The sequence below is a fragment of the Rhinopithecus roxellana genome, chromosome 9, assembly GCF_007565055.1.
Source record: "Rhinopithecus roxellana isolate Shanxi Qingling chromosome 9, ASM756505v1, whole genome shotgun sequence".
NCBI classification, from domain to species: Eukaryota; Metazoa; Chordata; class Mammalia; order Primates; family Cercopithecidae; genus Rhinopithecus; species Rhinopithecus roxellana.
In genome coordinates, this window is record NC_044557.1 from 135455482 (window position 1) to 135476434 (window position 20953).

Here is a 20953-nt window from a genome sequence, read left to right on the forward strand (position 1 = left end):
ATCCTCACTAGCAGTCTCACATCTTCCTTCTTGTCTGGCTGACTGGAAAGGTGGTGCACTAACAACTGAAAAATACACATATAGAAAGAAGATGATAGCCTATTTTTTTCTTTCACTCTTTTCAATACTACCAGTCTTATATCCTGTACTCCCTAAAATGAAGAATAATATTGTACTTTAATTGTATTAATTGAACAAAATTCTATATTCCTGTTTTTATATTAAAAGTAGAATGAATGTAATTTTTTAAAATCTTTCTTGCCCCCAAAACCCTCAGCACAGCTCTCTGAAAGTGGCATTGGTTGCTGTTTTTTTTTTTTTAACCCTCTAGTTCAGTGGTCCTTGATGGAAAAAATACTCTTAACCTGTGTAATATAGAAAGTTTAAATGTATAATGGATGAATCTCTATAATGTAACTCTCAGATATTAAGAAGATTCATTTTCTCTGTGCCAAAGACAAGTGGATTTGTGAAGCCATAGAGTTCATCTCATTTGACATGAAATCATTCTCATTTTAGCTCAAAGTGCCTAATATGTTATTGGGAACCACTTAACTATCTTTCATTTCTCACAGTGGATAATTACATGTTTTAGAGTACAGCTGAATCTCACTACAACTAAAAAAGTACTTGGAGAAAATTTCTAGGCAAAAAGTACTCTAATGACCAGTTTTATTATTATTATAGTTTAAATGTATAATACATAGTATATATTTATAATGTTATATTAATTCATATAATTACAAATGATATTATTATCTCTACATTTTAATTGCTCATAAAAGTAATACTGGTGAAAGTGACTGGTCTGACATAAAACTACAGAGTGTAACAGTGTGAGCAGTTCCTCTCTTATGAGAAAAAAAAATGTGATTACACCCACTTTTGATTCCTACAGTCAAGAATCAGAGGGTTAAAATAAACTGGAGTTTATACATTTACTGAAACATTAAAAAATTTTACACTCCCCTTAGCAGATAATTATAGTTAGTATTGTGAAAAAGAGACATCTTTTCATACTTAGCATTTTGAGGAACTATTAAGGACCAACTATGTATAATAACAACAATGGTGATGATGACACATTGAGTAAGAATAGCAAGAGCACTTTATATATATTTTCTTTTCTATTTTTTTATTTGACCCTCTATGTAATTCTAGAGAGCAGGCATCAGTATTACCATTTTACAAAAAAAAAGAAAGTCAATACACAGAGAAAATAACAAAACACTAATTTACTAAACCGTATCTTTGGTAAGTGTCAGAGTCAAGATTACATATTAGAGGTTCCTGACTAAGCTCAGTACACTCTTTTCTATACTATACTGGAGTAATGCATCGCAAAATAAAGCTGCAAATTATATCCATCTCATGGTGCATGTCCTTTTGTAATGTGACCTTGCTGCTCTTCCATCATATCTTTAGAAGTTTATAATTTGATAAAATAGAATTTATCAATATTCTCTTATTGTTCATGTTTTTTGGTTTCTCTCTAAGAAACCTGGCTTTAGCAAAGTTATATTTTCTTCTGTATTTCTTCTAGAATCTTTATCCTTCCACCTCTTAGGTTTAGGACTATAATCTACTCAATTCATTTTCTGTATATAGTATGAAATAAGAGTCAAGAAATGCTCCCCCTTACCCTCAAATGGATATTCAGTTCTTCCACCTCCATTTCCTCAATGAACTACTTTGGCATATTTGTCAAAAATTAATGAGCCATAAACAAAAGTCTTTCTAGTCTCTATTCTGTTCAACTGATCTATCCTATGCTAACATCACACAGTCTTTAGTTGTGTAATTCCTCTAATTTTTTAAAAATTGGCTTACTGTAGGTATTCTGAATTTCCATATAAATGACAGACTAAGCTTATCAAGTTCTATAAAATCCTCCCAGGGATTTGATTGAGATTGGGTTCAACCTCTGGAACAATTTGGAAAGAACTGAAAATTACAAATTATTGAGTTTTCTGATCCATTAACATAGTATATATCTTAATTTATTCAGGTTTTAATTTATGTCAGCAGTGTTGTATATTTTTCAATACCAGGTCTTGTACACATTTATTATTTATTTTTAAGTATTTCATTTTTTGATGCCACTATAAGTGGCAATGTTATTGTGCTTTCCCTTTCCAATTGTTTATTTCTAATATAAGGGTGTACAGAACTAAAAAGGATTTCTGTATATTATTTCATATATCCTGTGACTTTATTAAACTAACTTAATAATTCTAAGAGTTTTAAAAAACATATCCCTTAGGATTTTTTTTTTTTTTTTTTTTTTTTTTTTTTTTTTTACAAGCACAATTAGGTTGTCTATGAATAGAGACAGCTTTGGTTCTTTTTTCTGTAGTCCACATGCCTTCTATTTTCCTATTTTACTGGCGAGGAGCTATAGTATATTATGAATAGTAGTAGTACCTGCAGAAATTCTTGCCCTGTTGGCAGTCACAAGAGAATAGCATTCAGTCTTTCACCATCAAGTACAATGTAAGTTTTGGGTATTTAGTAGATACCCTCTCTCAGTTTAAGGAAGTTCTTTTCTATGCCTAGTTTGCTAAGTTTTGGTTTGCTTTTAGATTATGAATGATGTCTTTCTGCATCTATTGAAATGATCATAGTTTTTCTACTGGAGTCTGTTAATATGGTGAATCATATTGATTTTAGATTGTTAAACCATCGTTACATTTTTTGATATACAAACCTTTTAGTCATCAGGTATTAACCTTTTATTTTTATACTGCTGGATTCAATTTGTTATTTTGTTTATCATTTTCTAATATTTTATTAAGGATTTCTGCATATGTTTCTAAGGGACACTGGCCTACAGATTTCCTGTAATGTCTTTGTCTTAGTATTCTAGTAATCCTGGCCTCATGAGTTGAGAAGTGCTACCCTTCTTTTCTGTTTTCTGAAAGAGTTTATATGAAATTGGCATTTATTATTTCTTCCTTAAATATTTGGAAGAACATTAATTAATTCACCATTAAGCCATGGAGTCTTCTTTGCAGGAAAGGTTTTTAGCTATAAATCCAATTTCTTTGAAAAACATATTACAGTCCACTATAGACTTTAATAGGGGTTTTCAGATTATTTCTTCTTGAGTGAGCTTTGATAATTTGTGTCCATCAAGAAATATGACCATTTATCAAAGTTGTCAAATTTACAGGAATAAAGTTGTTCATACTATTCTCTTATTCTTTCCATGTTTGTAGATTCTGTAGTGACATCACCTCTTTCATTCCAGATATTGGTAATGTGTGCCTCTTCTTTTTTTCTAGATCAGTCTACCTAGAAGTATATCAATTTCATCGATCTTGATTTCAAAGCACCCAGCTTTGGGAGGTTCACTGATTTTCTTACTTTTCTATTTTATTGATTAATGTTCTTGTATTTATTTCCCTCTATTTACTGTGGGTTTAATTTGCTCATTTTTATCTAGTTTTTTAAGCTGTAAGCTCAGATCACTTATTTGGCAGTCTATTTAGTTTACAGGTCTCTGAATCAAGAGTTCCCATACTGGAGAAACTGAATTTGAGAAGCCTTATTCACATAGGGACCTGGTATAGATCAATAGATGATGGACTTGGAGAGTATGGTTGTAAACAGGTATGGTTTTTTGGTATTTAGGGAGAGGATGAGTGTTTGCATGTGGGAGAAATATGAATTGCACTGGCTAGAGGGTAGACCATGATAGACTATTTACAAAGATCATCAAAATTGCTCCTTTACAATGTGACTTTGCCCTTCTTTCCATCAAAAAAAGAGTACAGGATCTGACTGGACTTGGACCTGCTTTTATAAGCAGAATGTGACAAAAATGAGGTTATATGACTTTTGACTATAAATCTGGTGCCTCTGCTAGCTTCTGCTTTTCACTTTCTTGGAGAGCTACGCAGAGATCACCATGTAAAGAAAATGATCTAGTTTACTGGAAACTGCCTTGGTTTTCTGATTTAATACCAGATCTCCATCATCAGGGAGAACGAAGGCACCCCAAGCAACAGTTAGATATGCAGTTAAGGCCATTTTGGACCTTCTAGCCCAGTCACACCTCTGCCTAAATGCAGCTCCTGAGTAAGCACAGACAAAACCAACAGAATAACAACCCCATCAACCTTCAAAATCATGTGAAATAGTAAATTCTTGTTGTTTTAAGTCATGTAGTTTTGAAGTGGTTGATCAGTCTACAAATAAACTACTGAGTACCAATAAAAAATAGATGAAAAGGTTTTGTTCTTGAAGGTTTGATAATAAGGGGAAAACATACGGAAGAATAAAGTTGACTGAAATACTGCTAACCCTACTTTTTTAAAACTATGAAAGTAAAAAGAAAAAAAAGATAAGTATGAGGCAGAAAAGCTTATATAAGGACTTCCTATAATTTATACACTAGTTTTACACTGTCTATCAGTGTCTACTAATCCCTCTCTTTAAAAAGCAGAATTTACAAGCCATTCTCAATGGTAGTCAGAATCACCCTTCAAAACCGTAACTCAAATAATGTAATATTCCCACTTAAAATCTTGCAATTGGCTTCCTACTGTACATAGGATAAAATTCAAATTCCATCTCATGATCTATACTGCCTTATAAGATTTGGCATCTGCCCTTCACTCACCATTCCCTAGGCACAACTGCCTTCTTTCTGATCCTTGAATACCTCAAGCCCATTCTTCCTTTTAGATATTTTAACTGTTCTTTCTGCCTAAAATATTCTTGTCACATTTGGTTCCTTCTTATTACTCAGGTACTAGTTTAAATGTCACGTCAAAGAGACCTTTCTTGAGCCCGTAAGTTTAAAATACTATCATAACACTGACTTACATGCTTCTAGCACTTACTACTATCTAAAATTATTTATTATATATGTCCTCCCAACCCAATCAAAGTAGAGATTGTTTCAGGCTCGTTCACCATTCCATCCCAGGATCTTACACAGTGCCTGGCACATAAAAGGTCCTTGTTTTCCTAGTAATTACATTATGTAAAGATAAGGTATTGGCTGGGTGCAGTAGCTCATGCCTGTAATCCCAGCACTTTGGGAGGCCATGGCAGGAGGGTCACTTGAGCCCAGGAGTTCAAGACCGGCCTGGGCAACATAGGGAGATCCCATCTCTACAAAAATGAAAAAATAAGCTGGGCACAGTGGTACACTCCTGTGGTCCCAGCTACTTAGGAGGCTGAGGTGGGAGGATCACTTGGGCCTGGGAGGTAGGGGCTGCAGTGAGCTGTGATTGTAACACTACACGCCAGCCCAAGTGACACAGCAAGATCCTGTCTCAAAAAACAATGACAACAACCAAGATAAGGTATTAGTTTTGGACTTTCACTCCACCCCACTGAGAAGGGGGATGAGAAAGACCAAGCTCCCCATTAATGGAAAACTAAGTATTTTGAAAGGTACAAGTATTAGGTTATCTAATAAGTTGTCACACTTAACTAAATACGGTCTCCTCTAGTACAACCCCTACACTTCATGCTACAGACCAGGACTATGCATGAGCACAGGAAGCAAAACTAGTGTTTCCACGGAGAAAGTTTAGACTGTAATTGTCTTCACAGAATAACTGAATACACAATCTAAACTGTCACTATATAACTTTCTACATTTGTTATTTCAATCATGTGAAACATATATTCGGTGTTGAAAATAATCTAGCGAGATTTTTAAATCTCCTCACCTAAAATGAGATGTAAACATTACTATTAAGTTTAATGTAAAAAATCACTTTTTGAGTTAACATTTCATGCCAAAAGTCAACATGGCAACAACAACAACAACAACAACAAAATAAGAGGGTTGAGGAGAAAGGGCAGACAAATTGTTCCCAAAATGATTTCTGATGACTCTCTCAGTACCATGTCATATAATCATAGATCATTTACCAATCATTTATATTCAGAATATACAGCTAGGTGCTAGGTGACATGTTCCCTACCATCAAAAGTTTCACAACCTAAATGTCAAGATAAGAAAAATATAGTCAACACAAATCAAACAATAAGGATGCACAGGCTAAATAACACATGGTACAAAAAATATATGTTACAATTGATTCAAAGAAGTGAATGATCACTGAGACTCTGATTTCAAAAAGGAAGATTTTAAAAAGGATACGGGAGGAAAGAAGCGAGGGAGGGAAGGAATTCCAGGGAAGTGGAATTGCTATAACAAAGATGCTGAAAAAGAAAAAACACAACGTATGCTTAAGTATACTGATTAGACTGGTGTGATTTAAACCTGGGGCTGGTAAAGGTAACAGTGAGGGAAAAAGACAAAGCCTAATAACCACAGTGATATTTGCATAATACTTCACTTATGTTATTTGACTATCAAAACAGCAGCACAAGAAAGGGTAGATTGTAGAGGGCCTTGAATATCAGGTTATAAATATCTAGCAGCAGTATCTACGTGTCTACGATGGAATACTCCATCATTAGAGGATAAAGAAATTGGAGGCAGGGAGACTAGTTATGACCGTTCAGCAATAAGCTAAAAAGGACCCAGGTTAAAGTGACAGCAGTGGGAACAGAAAGGAAGAAATTTGTAAGATGATAGTGATAACTGGGGAAGGAGATAAAAAGGCTACCAGGTCTTAGACCTCAGTTACTAGGAGAAGGATGGCAGAATTGAGAGAAATATTTAAGTCCAGATGGGGAGGAGCTGTTTTTAGTAGTAAAGAGTCTAGTTCGGACATATGAGTTTGAAGCAACAGCAGCACATCTAGTTTCTAGAACCCCTATCACTCATTCCAAAGACAGTCTTCTATGCCTACCATCACCCTAACCAAGAGAAATATGTTTCCCTGACATTAGGCCCGGTGCCCTTCTTTCTCAAAAAGACTGCTGATGTAGGAGGCAGGAAGGAGGAGTGACTTATGATTAGAGAGTCTCCGTTGGGGGGGTGGGGGTTAGAAATGTTCTGGAATTAGATAGAGGCAATGGCTATTCAACACTGTGAACACACTAAATGCTACTGAATTGTACACAGAGGTACAGTAAAAAGGATCAAGAGTGTGGGTGGGCAGGGGACAGCACTGCTTCACTTTAAAATAGTCAAGAGTGGGTCTCACAAATTTATTTCTTCAACTTGGAAATTTCCTCTGAGCTCCAGACATGCATATTCAACAGCTTATCAAACTCAAGCAGGTCCAAATGGAATACATAAATGCCTGTCCCATCTCTCTATCCCAAACAAATACAATAAACAATAACAACCATCCTAGTTCAATAAAGAGCAATGACCTCCAAGAACACTGTAAAAGCCAGACTTTGAAGCTATTCTTAGTATCTTACACTCTCTCATTCTTCCCCATATCCAATTCAAAGTCCTATCAATTTAACATCCTAAATATTTCTGGCATTTGTCATCTGTCTCCATCAATAGCCATCACCATTGCCACCACTACTACCCAAATGCAGGCTACCATCACCTTTATTTTATCAGTCTTCATTCATCTTGCCTTCTCACTTTCCTTCTCATAATCATTCTTTACAGAGCAACGAGAATGAGGTTTTCCAAACATATCTTTCAACTTGCTTAAAACACTTCATATGCTTTCATTGCTTTTATGATGAAGACCAATTTCCTTAAAACTTGATACAAAAGGCTATGGGTAATCTGACCCCATTCCACCCTTTCATATTCCTTTTGTACCACACCTCTCAGATTTATTTCCCCCAAACTTTATTGGGGCATAAGAGACAAAGAGAAATTATATATATTTAAGGCATGCAATGCGATGTTTTGATATATGTACACATTGTGAAATGATTACCACAATCAAGCTAATTAACATATCTATCACCTCACACCATGTAGTTAACATGATGTCCATTAAGTCTCCAGAACGTATTCATCTTATAACCAAAAGTTTGTACCCTTTGACCAACACATCCCCATTTCTCCCCCTGCAACCTACCATTGGTAATTACCCTTCTATTCTATTTCTATGAGTTCAACTTCCAAAGATTCTACATACAAGTGAGATCATGTGGTATTTGTCTTTCTGTGACTGGTTTATTTCACTTAGCATAATGTCCTCCAGGTCCATCCATGTTGCCACAAATAGAAAGTTATCCTTATTTTCTCTTTGATGCAACAGTATCTTTGTTTTCTAATGAATAATTTTGCATTGTGCATATGTGTGTCATACACACTCTACATTTTCTTTATTCATCTGGGGACAGAACTTAGGTTGTTTCCATATCTTGGCTATTGTGAATAATTTGCTGAAATGAACCTGAGGGTGCATGGATAGTGACTTTATTTCCTCTGGATATATATCCACAAGTGGGATTGCTGGATTTTATATAATCATTCTGTTTGTAATTTTTTGAGGAATTTCCATGCTGCTCTCCATAACAATTGTACTAATTTGCATTCCCAACACACCTGTCAGATTTCTTGACCCTAATCATACCAGCTGATCCTTATACTTGTCAAATTCCAACTTACTACTGGGCTTCTGTTTGATTGGTTTTCTCTTCTCTCTTAGACTGGTTAACTTCTATTGATCCTTCAGATCTTAGCTCAAGAGGTACTTTCTTGGGAAGTTTTCACTGACTTCCCATACTAGGGCAAACTGGTATGCATAATACCCTGCATCTTTACAATAGTTGTCTATGGTAGTAGTAGTAGTTCCTTTTTTTTTTTTTTTTTTTTTTTTGAGACAGAGTCTTGCTCTGTTGCCAGTCTGGAGTGCAGTAGCATGATCTCAGCTCACTGGAAACTCCACCTCCCAGGTTCAAGTGATTCTCCTGCCTCAGCCTCCCAAGTAGCTGGGACTACAGGCGCATGCAACCACACCCAGCTAATTTTTGTATTTTTAGTAGAGACGGGGTTTCACCATGTTGGCCAGGATGGTCTCGATCTCTTAGGCTGCTCAAAGTGCTGGGATTACAGGCGTTGCACTTTTGTTGCCCACGCAACAAAACTCCTGACCTCAGGTGATCCGCCCACCTTGGCCTCCCAAAATGAGTAGTTCTTTATAGAAGTTGTTCTAGTGGTTACATATGGTTTGCTTGTACCCACGTTGAAATCTGATCCTCACTGTTGGTGATGGGGCCTAGTGGAAGTTCTCTGGGTTGTGGGGGCAGATTTTTCACGAATGGCTTGGTATCATTCTCAAGGGAGTGAGTTCTCACTCTTAGCACCTCCCTCTCTTCCTTCTTTTTTTCCTCCTCCTCCTCCTCCTTCTCCTACCTCACCATGTGATCTCTGCATTCAGGCTAGCTTTTGCCTTCCACCATGAGTGGAAGTAGCTTGACACCCTCACCAGAAGCAGATGCTGGTGTCATGCTTCTTGTACAGCCTGCAGAACCATGAACCAAATAAACCTTTCTTCTTTATAAATTACCCAGCTTCAGATATCCCTTTATAGCAACACAAATGGACTAAAAGTGACAAGTTTATTATTTTAAAATATATATTTTTCTTTTTAATTTTTGTGGGTACACAGTAGGTATATACATTTATGGGTTACAAGAGATATTTTGATACAGGCATGCAATGCATAATAATCACATCAGCATAAATGGGGTGCCCATCCCCTCTAGCATTTTATCCTTTGTGTTTCAAACAATCTGATTATACTCTTATTTTAAAATGTACTAATAAGTTATTTTTTACTATAGCCATCCTGTTGTGCTAGTAAATACTAGGTCTTATTCATTCTTTCTAACTATTTTTTAGTACCCATTAACCATCCCTACTTCTTCCCTAACCCCCTACTATTCTTTCCAGCCTCTAGTAATCATCCAACAATTTTATATTTTTTGAATGGGTCATGTGATTAAAAACTCTCTGCCTCACAAAAATTGCTATGGAAAAACTTAAAACAGACTATTGAGTTCATAGTATAAAACCTTATTTTACAGGTCAAGTGTGGTGGCTCACATCTGTAATCCCAGGACTTTAAGAGGCCAAGTTGGGAGAATCCATTGAGGCCAGCAGAGTGACCCCATCTCTACAAAAAATTTTTTTTAATTAGCTAGGCATGGTGGTGTACACTTGCAGTCCTAGCTACTTAGGAGGCTGAGGCAGGAGGGTCACTTGAGCCTAGGAGTTTGAGGTTAACAGTGATTGTGCCACTGCTCTCCAGCTTGGGCCAACACTGCACCCTTGCCTGGGGGACACAGTAAGACCCTGTCTCAAGAAATAAAAAAATTTAAAAAGCTCTACTTCTTAAGGTTTACTCCAGTAAATTACAGATTAAAGTTAACTATGCCTATTAGACTAGATCTGGAATAAGTCATGAGGTTGTTAGAAGCATTCAATTTTTTCTGGCACAGGTATTCTCTCAAACTAAAAGGTGAAATCTGAACAGTACAAAGATATCTAATACATCTAGTCCATCTATTTCTAAATGAATATTTTATGCATCCAAAGTATATATGTGTGTATGTGTGTATACATATATCTCCCATGAATAAATACATATATGTTTATCTCTAATAAAGTCACACTGCAGCCTCAAACTCACGGGCTCAGGTAAGCCTCAGTCTCCTGAGTAGCTGGGACTACAGGCATATGCCACTGTGCCCAGCTAGTTTTTGCATTTTTTTGGTATAGACAGAGATTCACCATGTTGCCCAGTCTGGTCTCAATCTCCTGGGCTCAAGCCATCTGCCTGCCGTGCACTCCCAAAGTGCTGGGAATACATGCATAAGCCACCACACCTGGTCCAGGTTCATTTTACCATAAGAAATCATTATAAAAAAACAACCTGAAGCTGATGACATGTTTATACTTTGAGTAAATAAACATCATTTAACCACCAACACACAAGGTTTTAACTGTTTCTAATCTTTCATTTATCACAAGTGTCTAAAAGTAGTAGATTCAAGGTCACCAAAAATAAGTTGAGAGAAAAGTAATTAACTACTTTTATATTATTTTTAATACATTTTTAAAAATATTAAAAAATGCCTTTATAAGGATCAAATAAAAAGATTTCTTGACATAAATGCCTCTCATTAAAAGGACACAAAAGAAGCAACATAATGAGGAAGAAACGGAATAGATGGATACTTGTAAAATAATGAGAGAGATTTTTTTTTCAATGCCAGGGTCAAAACCTCAAGGCTGAGTCCGTATTTCTGACAGGGTCAAGGTGGTTTATCTGCAGTGCTCTACTAAAAACAACACATCTTATTTTCAACTATAGAACTCTATGTGCTTTCAAAACATTTTCCCCATTACCACCACATAACTGAGGGCAAACAATAATGAATATAGTGTTTGCCAATAAACAAAAGAAAAGATTAAACAATAACTATATGGCTGCCATTTAAAAAGAACAAAGCTAGAACTAAAGAACACCCTGAAGAAAAAAAACAAAATAGTTTTCTCTGCAACCAGGCTGATCAGATGCAAACCTTGGGTTATTCTCCCTTTAAAGTATTCTTATTCAGGGGCTAAGTTCTTAGTCACTGGTACAAAACACCCTATGTCCTCTGCAACCACAGACAATACACCAACAAAATGTGTACGCCTGTGTTCTACTAAAACCTGATTTGTGGACAATGAAATTTGAAAGATATAATTTTCACGTCACACAATGTTATTCTTTTAATTTTTTAATTAAGAATTTAACATCACTCTTAGGTTACAACTGAACAAAAACAGATGGTGAATCCAATTTGGCTTTGGGCCATAGTTTATCAACTCCTAGTAAAAAAGAAAGATCACTAATAGGAAAGATAACAAGTTCTGCTATTATATGTAATCCATAACTTCACTGAACTCCACTTTCTTCAACTATTAAAAAAAAAGAGGCTGGGCATGGTGCCTCGTGCCTATAATCCCAGCACTTTGGGAGGCCAAGGTGGGCGGATCACCTGAGGTCGGGAGTCCAAGACCAACCTGACCAACATGGAGAAACCCCGTCTCTACTAAAAATACAAAACTAGCCAGGCATTGTGGCACATGCCTGTAATCCCAGCTACTCAGGAGGCTGAGGCAGGAGAATTGCTTGAATCCAGGAGGCGGAGGTTGTGGTGAGCCAAGATCACGCCACTGCACTCCAGCGTGGGCAACAAGAGCGAAACTTCGTCTCAAAAAGAAAAGAATACCATATACAAAAATCACCTCAAAATGGATCAAATACCTAAACATAAGAATTAAAATTATAAAACTTTTAGAAAAAAACAGGAAAATCTTTATGACATCAGATTTAGCAAGGATTTCTCGGGCAAGACACCAAAAGCACAGGTAACCAAAAAAAAAAAAAAAAAAAAAGAAAAAATTAGATAAATTGTATTTCATCAAAATAAAAAACGTATGTGCAGGGCCGGGCACGGTGGCTCACACCTGTAATCCCAGCACTTTGGGAGGCCAAGGCAGGTGGATCACGAGGTCAGGAGATCGAGACCATCCTGGCTAACACAGTGAAACCCCATCTCTACTAAAAATACAAAAAAAAAAAAAAAAAATAGCCAGGCGTGGTAGCGGGCGCCTGTAGTCCCAGCTACTCGGGAGGCTAAGACAGGAGAATGACGTGAAGCCGGGAGGTGGAGCTTGCACTGAGCTAATATAGCGCCACTGCACCCCAGCCTGGGCAACAGAGCAAGACTCCGTCTTAAAAAAAAAAAAAAAAAAAAAACTTATGTGCAAAGGTCACTCTAACAAGACAAAAAATAACCTATATATAATCGGAAAATATATTTGCAAATCATGTATATCTGATACAAGATTAATATCCAAAATATATTAAGAACTACTAAACTTAATAACAACAAAAAAGCCTAATTTAAAAATAGGTAAAAGGTTTAAACAGACATTTCTCCAAAGATAAACGACCAATAAGCACATGAAAAGATACCCAAGGACATTACTCATTAGAGAAATACAAATCAAAATCTCAATGAGATACCACTTCACACTACGATGGCTAGAATTAAAAAAACAAAAAATACAAATAGAAAAATAACAAATGTTGGTGAGGACGTGAAAAACTGGAACCCTTGTATATTGCTGGTAGGGATATAAAATCAGCCACTGTGCAAACAGTTCGGGAGTTCCTCAAGAAGTTAAACAGAATTACAAGATGACCCAGCAATTCCATTTCTGGTGTACTTTAAAGCATCTCTAGATTACTTATAATACCTAATACAATGTAAATGCCATGTAAATAGTTGTTATACTGTATTGTTCAGGGAATAATGACAAGAAAAAAGTATTGCTATATATCCCAAAGAAATGGAAACAGGTGTTCAAATGAAAACTTATTTGTTAGCTCCTGGTTTTAGCTCTTATTTCATAGCAATATCCATCAATTTGGACAAATTGAATGGATAAAATGTGGCATATCCACAAAATGGAGTATTATTCAACTACAGAAATTAAGTAATGAGTCATGCTACAATATAGATGAACCCTGAAAACATTATGCTATGCAAAATAAGCCAGATTCAAAAAGTAGTATGCTGTGTGATTCCATTTCTATGAAATGTCCAGAATAAGCAAATCCATAGAAACAGAAAGTAGACCTGCAGTTACTAGGGGATGAGGGCAGGAGAGAATTGGGAGTGACTGCTTAATGGGTATAATTTCCTTCTGAACTGAACCCTAGATGAAAACCTTCTGAACCAGACAGTGGTGACAGTTGTGCAATACTGTAAATGTATTTAATGTCACTGAATTGTACTCATTAAAATAGTTAAAATGGTCAATTTTAGGTTATGTGTATATTTACATAATTTTAAATTTTAAGAAAACAAAATTTTAAATTTTAAGAAAATTATCCCTTTTACAAAAAAGGGATAATGCCCATCCACCTGTAGGCTTTTTTATAGCAGTACTTGATGTGTAAAGAGAGATGAGACACATAGCATCACTTTACTCACAATAAATTATTATTATTCCAGGGAACTACTATTATGCCAGAAAAGTATGGTTGCTACACACTCTGGATAAATGAGATTTCACAGTAGTAACTCATAGAATATATTAGAAATAATATATTGTTACTCCTCTTCAAACGCAACTTAATGTGTTCAAAGTCTCCATTACAGATTAAGAATAATTTAAGAAAATAACATAAAATTAATGCCTGGTGAGTTAACTAGAGATCTGAGAACTGTCTGAAATTATGTGGAAATTGTGTATGTGTATTACCATAAGAATTCATAATTTTTAGATTTCAACGGTATCCAGGTTAACAACTACTGATAAGCCACCAAGAAAACATCAAACAAAGAATGTTTTACTTCACTTCTCAAAGCACAGATTTGATTTTGCAAAGATAAAAGTGCTTTAAAAAGTAGAATTCAAAAATAAAAGCCCAAGAAAGCAATGTTCTATTACAGCTGTCCCTTGGTATCCTCGGGCTATTGATTTTAGGACCATGCTCCGTCCGTTCCACCTCTCCACACAGATACCAAAATCCATGGATGCTCAAATCCCTTATGTAAAATAGTGTAGCATTTGCAAAGAACCTACGCACATCCTATGGTGTACTTTGAAGCATCTCTAGATTACTTTTACTATCTAATACAACATAAATTCTATGTAAATGGTTGTTTGACTGTATTGTTTAGGGAATAATAAGAAAAAAGTCTGTATATGTTCAGGACAGACACAACCTTTACTTTTTCTTCCCCAAATATTTTTGAGCCATATCTGCATAAATCAATGGATGTGGGACCAACAGATATACAGAACCAACTATATTTCCAGGCAAAGTTTAAGTTCTGCCTCCTCCCTGTAGCTTTTCCTGACGACATTAGTTCATAATTGTCTCCCTTTTCTAATACTCCTCTTCTAAGTATTACTTTTGTGATGGTTAGCTTCTTATGTACTCATTTGTTGATTTAGCATAATTCAACATCTTATTATGTACTACCTTGATCCCAAGCACTTTTGCATATAAGTCTTCTCTATCTCCATAAATGAGAAGCCACTCAATTGATAGAGGTTTTGTATTTTACTTATTTAGTAGCCCTACAACATAAAAGACAACACATATTTTATTTTTATTATGTCTTTTAAAATTAAATATAAGCATGTTTTATTTAGCATGGTATATGTTCTATGCTTCAAATGAGGATGTGTATTTTGGAGTAATATTGCAGTTATCAAAACACCGAATAATGAATGAAACATATGCAGTTATCAAACCCACATTAAAGTATCTCCTAATCATGTTGGTTCATTTGGTCAACCAGATCTACCAATGCTTTGTGGTACTACTGGTAGTATTCATTCTTGCCTATTTTACTTACACGTAGAGGAGGTTTATTAAAATCTTTCTCAAGTCTACAGGTTTCCTTTATACAGTATATTCACTGCATAACAAACTAAAAATAAAAGGTCATAATCCATCATCCTGATATCAAGTGATGGCCAAAGGTCTATGGAAATATATTTGGTTTAGGTATGATTGAGACAAGGTCTCACTCTGTTGCCCAGGCTGGAGTGCAGTGGCGTGATCTCAGCTCACCACAACCTCTGCCCCCCAGGCTCAAGTGATTCTCCTGCCTCAGCCTCCCCAGTAGCTGGGATTACAGGCACATGCCACTACCACCTGGCTAATTTCTGTATTTTTAGTATAGAAGGGGTTTTAACATGTTGGCCAGGCTGGTCTTGAACTCCTGACCTCAAATGATCCACCCACCTCAGCCTCCCAAAGTGCTGGAATTACAGGCGCGAACCACTGTGCCCAGCCAGGTTAAGGTATGATTTTAAATGCTTATGAAATGTTTGTTTTAAAGATTTATTTATATCATAATGTTATAGTGCATTTAGCACCACTTATTACAAATTATTCTGGAATCCATAAAAGTTTTCTTATATTTTTTGACTACATTATGTTAAACTAAGTTATTCTTTAAGTCAGATATAAAGTAAAATAACATACATCTCTACTTAAATTTCACTTACCCTAGCTTTTCCACTATGATTATTTCATCTACTCATTATTTTATAGAATGTCTGGTCTCTCAAAAGATATATGAATACTTTTCTGACACTCTCCTCTAAAAAATCAAGGCAGATTAAGCACTTTCCTTCTATACCACCTTGAGCATGTTTCTATTATGGCAACAATCATACCACTGGGCTCGTTCATATTCGTATCTCCTTCATCAGACAGTAAACCTAACGACAGTCTCCAGCATAGTAGGTACTCAATAAACGCCCATTAATTTCTTTGAGAAAATATTTTGGCATGAGGGTACTATGCATAAATGAATACATGTTACAGAGAATCATTTAAAAAGATAAATCTCATGAGATAATCTAATCATATAATATCTTAACAGTTACATCTTTTCCATTATGGCAACACAAAAAATTCTCATAATAAAATACAATGTATTTAAACTTCAGGCAAATACTGCCTAGGGTTTTAATTTACAAGCAAATATGAAGGGCTTATGAGTTTGGATGACCAACTGTATTATTCACAACTACATTCCAAGGCCCTACCACAGTACCTTGTTCATGGTAGGAACTCAATAGTGATCTGATAAATTAGTTAATAAAAACAGGTTAACGAATTTGATGCAGAGAGGCACAAGTTAGTAAATGGTATCTGGAGTTAATAAACAATGAATATAAAGAAAAGGTTAACTATAAATTTGAAACTGGGTTGTCAAGTTTACCTGGTTGATGTAAAATCTTGGAAGAAATGTAGAAAAAAAATGCTGTACCTGTCACAATAAATGTTCTTGTTTATTCATAAGCCAGCTCTGTGTGCAACACATCTCTAGGTCTAGCTATTGAAAATAAAACACATACACACAAAACTTTGCTCTTTATAATATTTAGCATTTGAAATATCTTTTTGACTATGGCTTTCATTTTAAAATTAAGGTATAACACTGATCTCCTGAGTATTCATTTTAGCTTTGCTTGTTCTTGCTTAGGGCATGTGCAACAAAATTTGATTTATAAAAATTCAAATTACATACTACTTTCCAAGGAAATGGATTTTGCCAAGAGAAAATAAAAATGTGTGTGGGTATGTGTATCACTATGACATCCAAAATTATAAAGAAGTCATTTGAGTTGTGGACATCCTATATCTTTTACCTATACAGTTGGCCCTCTGTGTCCACGAGTTTTACAACTGAGGATTCAATCAACTATGGAAATCTGGAGCTAATAAACAATCCACTGTATTGTTTATTGAAATTATTGAAAATACAGTATTGTGCTATCTGTAACACAACAAATACTGAGATAAGTACAGACCAAATATTCAATAAAGAAATATTCAATTTCTTCCAGAAAATATAAGGGAAGAAAGCATTTCCCAAATCATTTTATGAGGTCAAAATTATCCCAATAAAAAGGTCAGAGAATTAAATTACATGAAAATACAGTATTGTGTTGGCTATAATACAATGAATACTGAAATAAATACAGTGTTTTCCATCCATGGTTGGTTAAATCTGCAGATGCAGAACCCTCGGATACAGAAGGGCCATCTAAGGGACCTGAACATCAGCAGATTTTGGTAGCCAAAGGGAGTCCTGGAACCAATTCCCCACAGACAAAGACATAGTCAAAAACACAGTATACAGTTTGAAGGCTAACTGTATCTGTTACTGGGTTAATCCTTCACCAATGGAGAAAAATTTTTGACATGAACACTGAGCAATCAATATTCTGTCACTTTCCTCTCCATTTTCCTCAAGAAAAAGAACTTCCCCGTTTTTTCATTCCCTAATTTTTCTATTTAGAATTGATAGTATAAAGAAATGCTTTAAAAGTTGCTATAGTTATTTGAATGTCTTCGGAAGTTTCTGCTGTTTTTAAAACTGGGTTATGACTTTACACACTGAATACAGGTGTGTAAACAACTTTGATAATACATCATAAATAGCAGCAGACCTTATTTTGTATTCATGTTCCAGAAAATGACTATGCTTTTGATGACAGTGATTCTTACTACTTTAAGATATTTATGTTAAATGAAAGGTGGGAAGCACTTAAACTTGGTGTGCTGGTGGTAAAATGATGTTTATAAACTCAAATAAGGCACAAACATTTCACTAGTTATGACTTTTTGATAACGAAAGAGGGAACATCAGTAGAGACCCTATAGAGATTAAAAGTATCAAGTAATACTATAAACAAGTCTATGTTCATAAATTCAGTAACTTAGATGAAATGGACCAGCTCCTTGAATACATACATTACCAAAAGAAACAACACGGCCGGGCCCAGTGGCTCACGCCTGTAATCCCAGCACTTTGGGAGGCCGAGGCGGGCAGATCACAAGGTCAGGAGATTGAGATCATCCTGGCTAACATGGTGGAACCCCATCTCTACTAAAAATACAAAAAATTAGCCGGGCGCGGTGGTGGGTGCCTGTAGTCCCAGCTACTCGGGAGGCTGAGGCAGGAGAATTGCTTGAACCCAGGAGGCAAAGGTTGCAGTGAGCTGAGATTGCACCACTGCACTCCAGCCAGGGCGACAGAGTGAGAGTCCATCTCAAAAATAAATAAATAAATAAAAATAACATGAATAGTTGAATAGCTCTTAAGGAAACTGAGTTCATAGTTTAAAAATATCACAACCAAGAAAACTGCAGGCCTGGATAGTTTCACTGGCCAATTTGACCAAATATTCAATGAAGAAATAATGCCAATCCTACTCAATCTCTTCTGGAAAATAGAAGAGAAGAAAGAATTTCCCAAATCATTTTAGAAGGCCAGCATTATCCTAATACAAAAGCCAGAGGATTAAATTACATGACTGGAAAACTACAAACTAATATCCCTGATGAACGCAGATGAAAAAATTCTCAACAAAACTGTAGCCAACTGAATCCAGCAATATATGAAAAGAACAATACAGCACGCAAGGTTTATTCAGTATTCAAAAATCAGTTAATGTAATTCTTCATAATCACAGACTAAATAAGAAAAGATGAAGAAAAAGCATTTGATAAAAGTTAATATAATATCTTATTCATGACCAAAACTCAAAGCAAACCAGAAATAGAACCTCCTTAAACTGATAAATGGCATTCATGAAAACCCTAAATACATCATATTTAATAATGAAAGATAAAATGCTTTTGCCTTAACACTGAAAACAGACAAGTTTGTCCGTTCTAACCACTACTATTCAGTATCATCCCAAAAGTCTCAGTCAGTATAATACAGTAAGGGAACAAAAAAAGCACAGATTGGAAAGGAAAAAGCAAAACCTTTGCTATTCATACACAATGGGACTGTCATGTAGAAAATCTTAAGGTTTCTAGAAAAAAACTCTTCAAACTAATGTACGAATTTAGCAAGGCTATAAGATACAAAGATGACATAAAAAAATCAATTACATTTCTACATATTAACGATGAACTAACAATCCAATAAAAACATACCATTTATAATAGCACCAAAATCATAAAATATTTAGGCATAAGTCTAACAAATAGATGAAGAATCTATACGCTGAAAACAATTGACAGAAAAAAATCAAAGATGATCAGAAGACTTAATATTGCTAAGATGTGAATTCTCCCCAAACTGCTCTAACAGCCAACACAATCCCAATTAAAATTCTAGAATATCTTTTGGTATATATTAACAAGCTAATTCTTTTTTTTTTTTTTTGAGACAGGATCTTGCTCTGTCACTCAGGCTAGAGTGCAGTGATGTAATCTCCACTCACTGTAACCTCTGCCTCCTGGGCTCAAGTGATCCTCCCACCTCAGCCTCCTAAGTAGCTGGGATGCATCCTAAGTAGCTACAGGCATGCATCACTAAGTTTGGCTAATTTTTATATTTTGTATTTTTTTATTTTTATATTTTGTATAATTTTATATTTTGTAGAGACAAAGTCTCACTCTACTGCCCAGGCTGGTCTTGAACTCCTGGGCTCAAGCTATCTTCCCACGTCTGCCTAACAAGCTAATTCTAATATCTGCATGGAAAGGCCAATGAATGAGAATAGTAAAAACAATTTAGATTTTAAAAAAAGTTGGAAGACTCATATTAACGGACTGTAAGACTTACAATACCGTAATGAAGATAGTGTGTTCGTACAAAAGGGACAGACAGATAGATCAATAAAACAGAATAATAGAAAGTCCAGAAACAGACTCACACAAATATGATCAATTAATATTTGACAAAGGTGTAAAGTCAATTCAATGGAAAAAGGATAGCTTTTTTCAATAAATGGAGCTAGAACACATGAAAATCTATATCTAAAAAAGCAAAACCTTGCCCATACCTCAAATCTTCTACACACATTAATTCAAAATGGGTCACAGACTTACATGGAAAACCCAAAACTATAAAATTTCTAGAACAAAACACAGGAGAAAAACTCTTCGTGGATCGCATAGGATTCGTGATCCTGGGTTATATCCCATGGGTGATTCCCGCTTGGCACATACCATTCAGTACATTTCATCCTCCTGGTTACAGAGGCAGGAATCATGATCAGAAGTCCCAACACGAACAACGAAACTCATGGTGACATCTGCTGAGGGATTCTGGGGAAAAATTTCCCCTTACTTAGAGGGCAGATACTGAAAATATGCTGTCTTCTTGAAGATATGAACAAGAAAACAGATAAATCTGCTGATGCAGTGGCCAACTTGAGAAAATGAGAGCCAGCCCTAAGACAAAGTAGAAACTATAACTGCTGTCCAAAACAGTAGCCACTGGCCACATGTGGTTACAGGGCCTTTGAAATCTGGCTAGCCTTAATTGAAACATGTTGTAAGAGCACAATACCAGTTTTGAAGACTTGAAAAAGAACGTAAAATATCTTAGTTTTTATACTAATTCCATGTGAAATAGTAGTATTTTGGAAATACTGAGTTAAATAAAACCTGTTATTAAAATTAATTTTGCCAGGCACAGTGGCACATGTCTATAGTTCTAGCTACTCAGGAGGCTGAGACAAGAGGATCACTTGAACCCAGGAGTTCTGTGCTATAGCGTGCTAAAGCTGATCAGGTGCCCCCACTAAGTATGGCAT

General features: G+C 35.6%; 1 protein-coding gene and 1 long non-coding RNA gene across 16 annotated transcripts in view; one reads left to right on the forward strand and one right to left on the reverse strand.

Annotated features, from left to right (window-relative positions):
• The window catches only part of HMBOX1 (homeobox containing 1), a 186000-nt gene that overhangs the window by 140673 nt on the left and 24374 nt on the right, over positions 1-20953 (reverse strand). The gene's annotated exons all lie outside the window — the stretch shown is intronic.
• Positions 1-20953, forward strand: part of LOC115899662 — a 172936-nt gene that overhangs the window by 128839 nt on the left and 23144 nt on the right. The window lies entirely within an intron of this gene.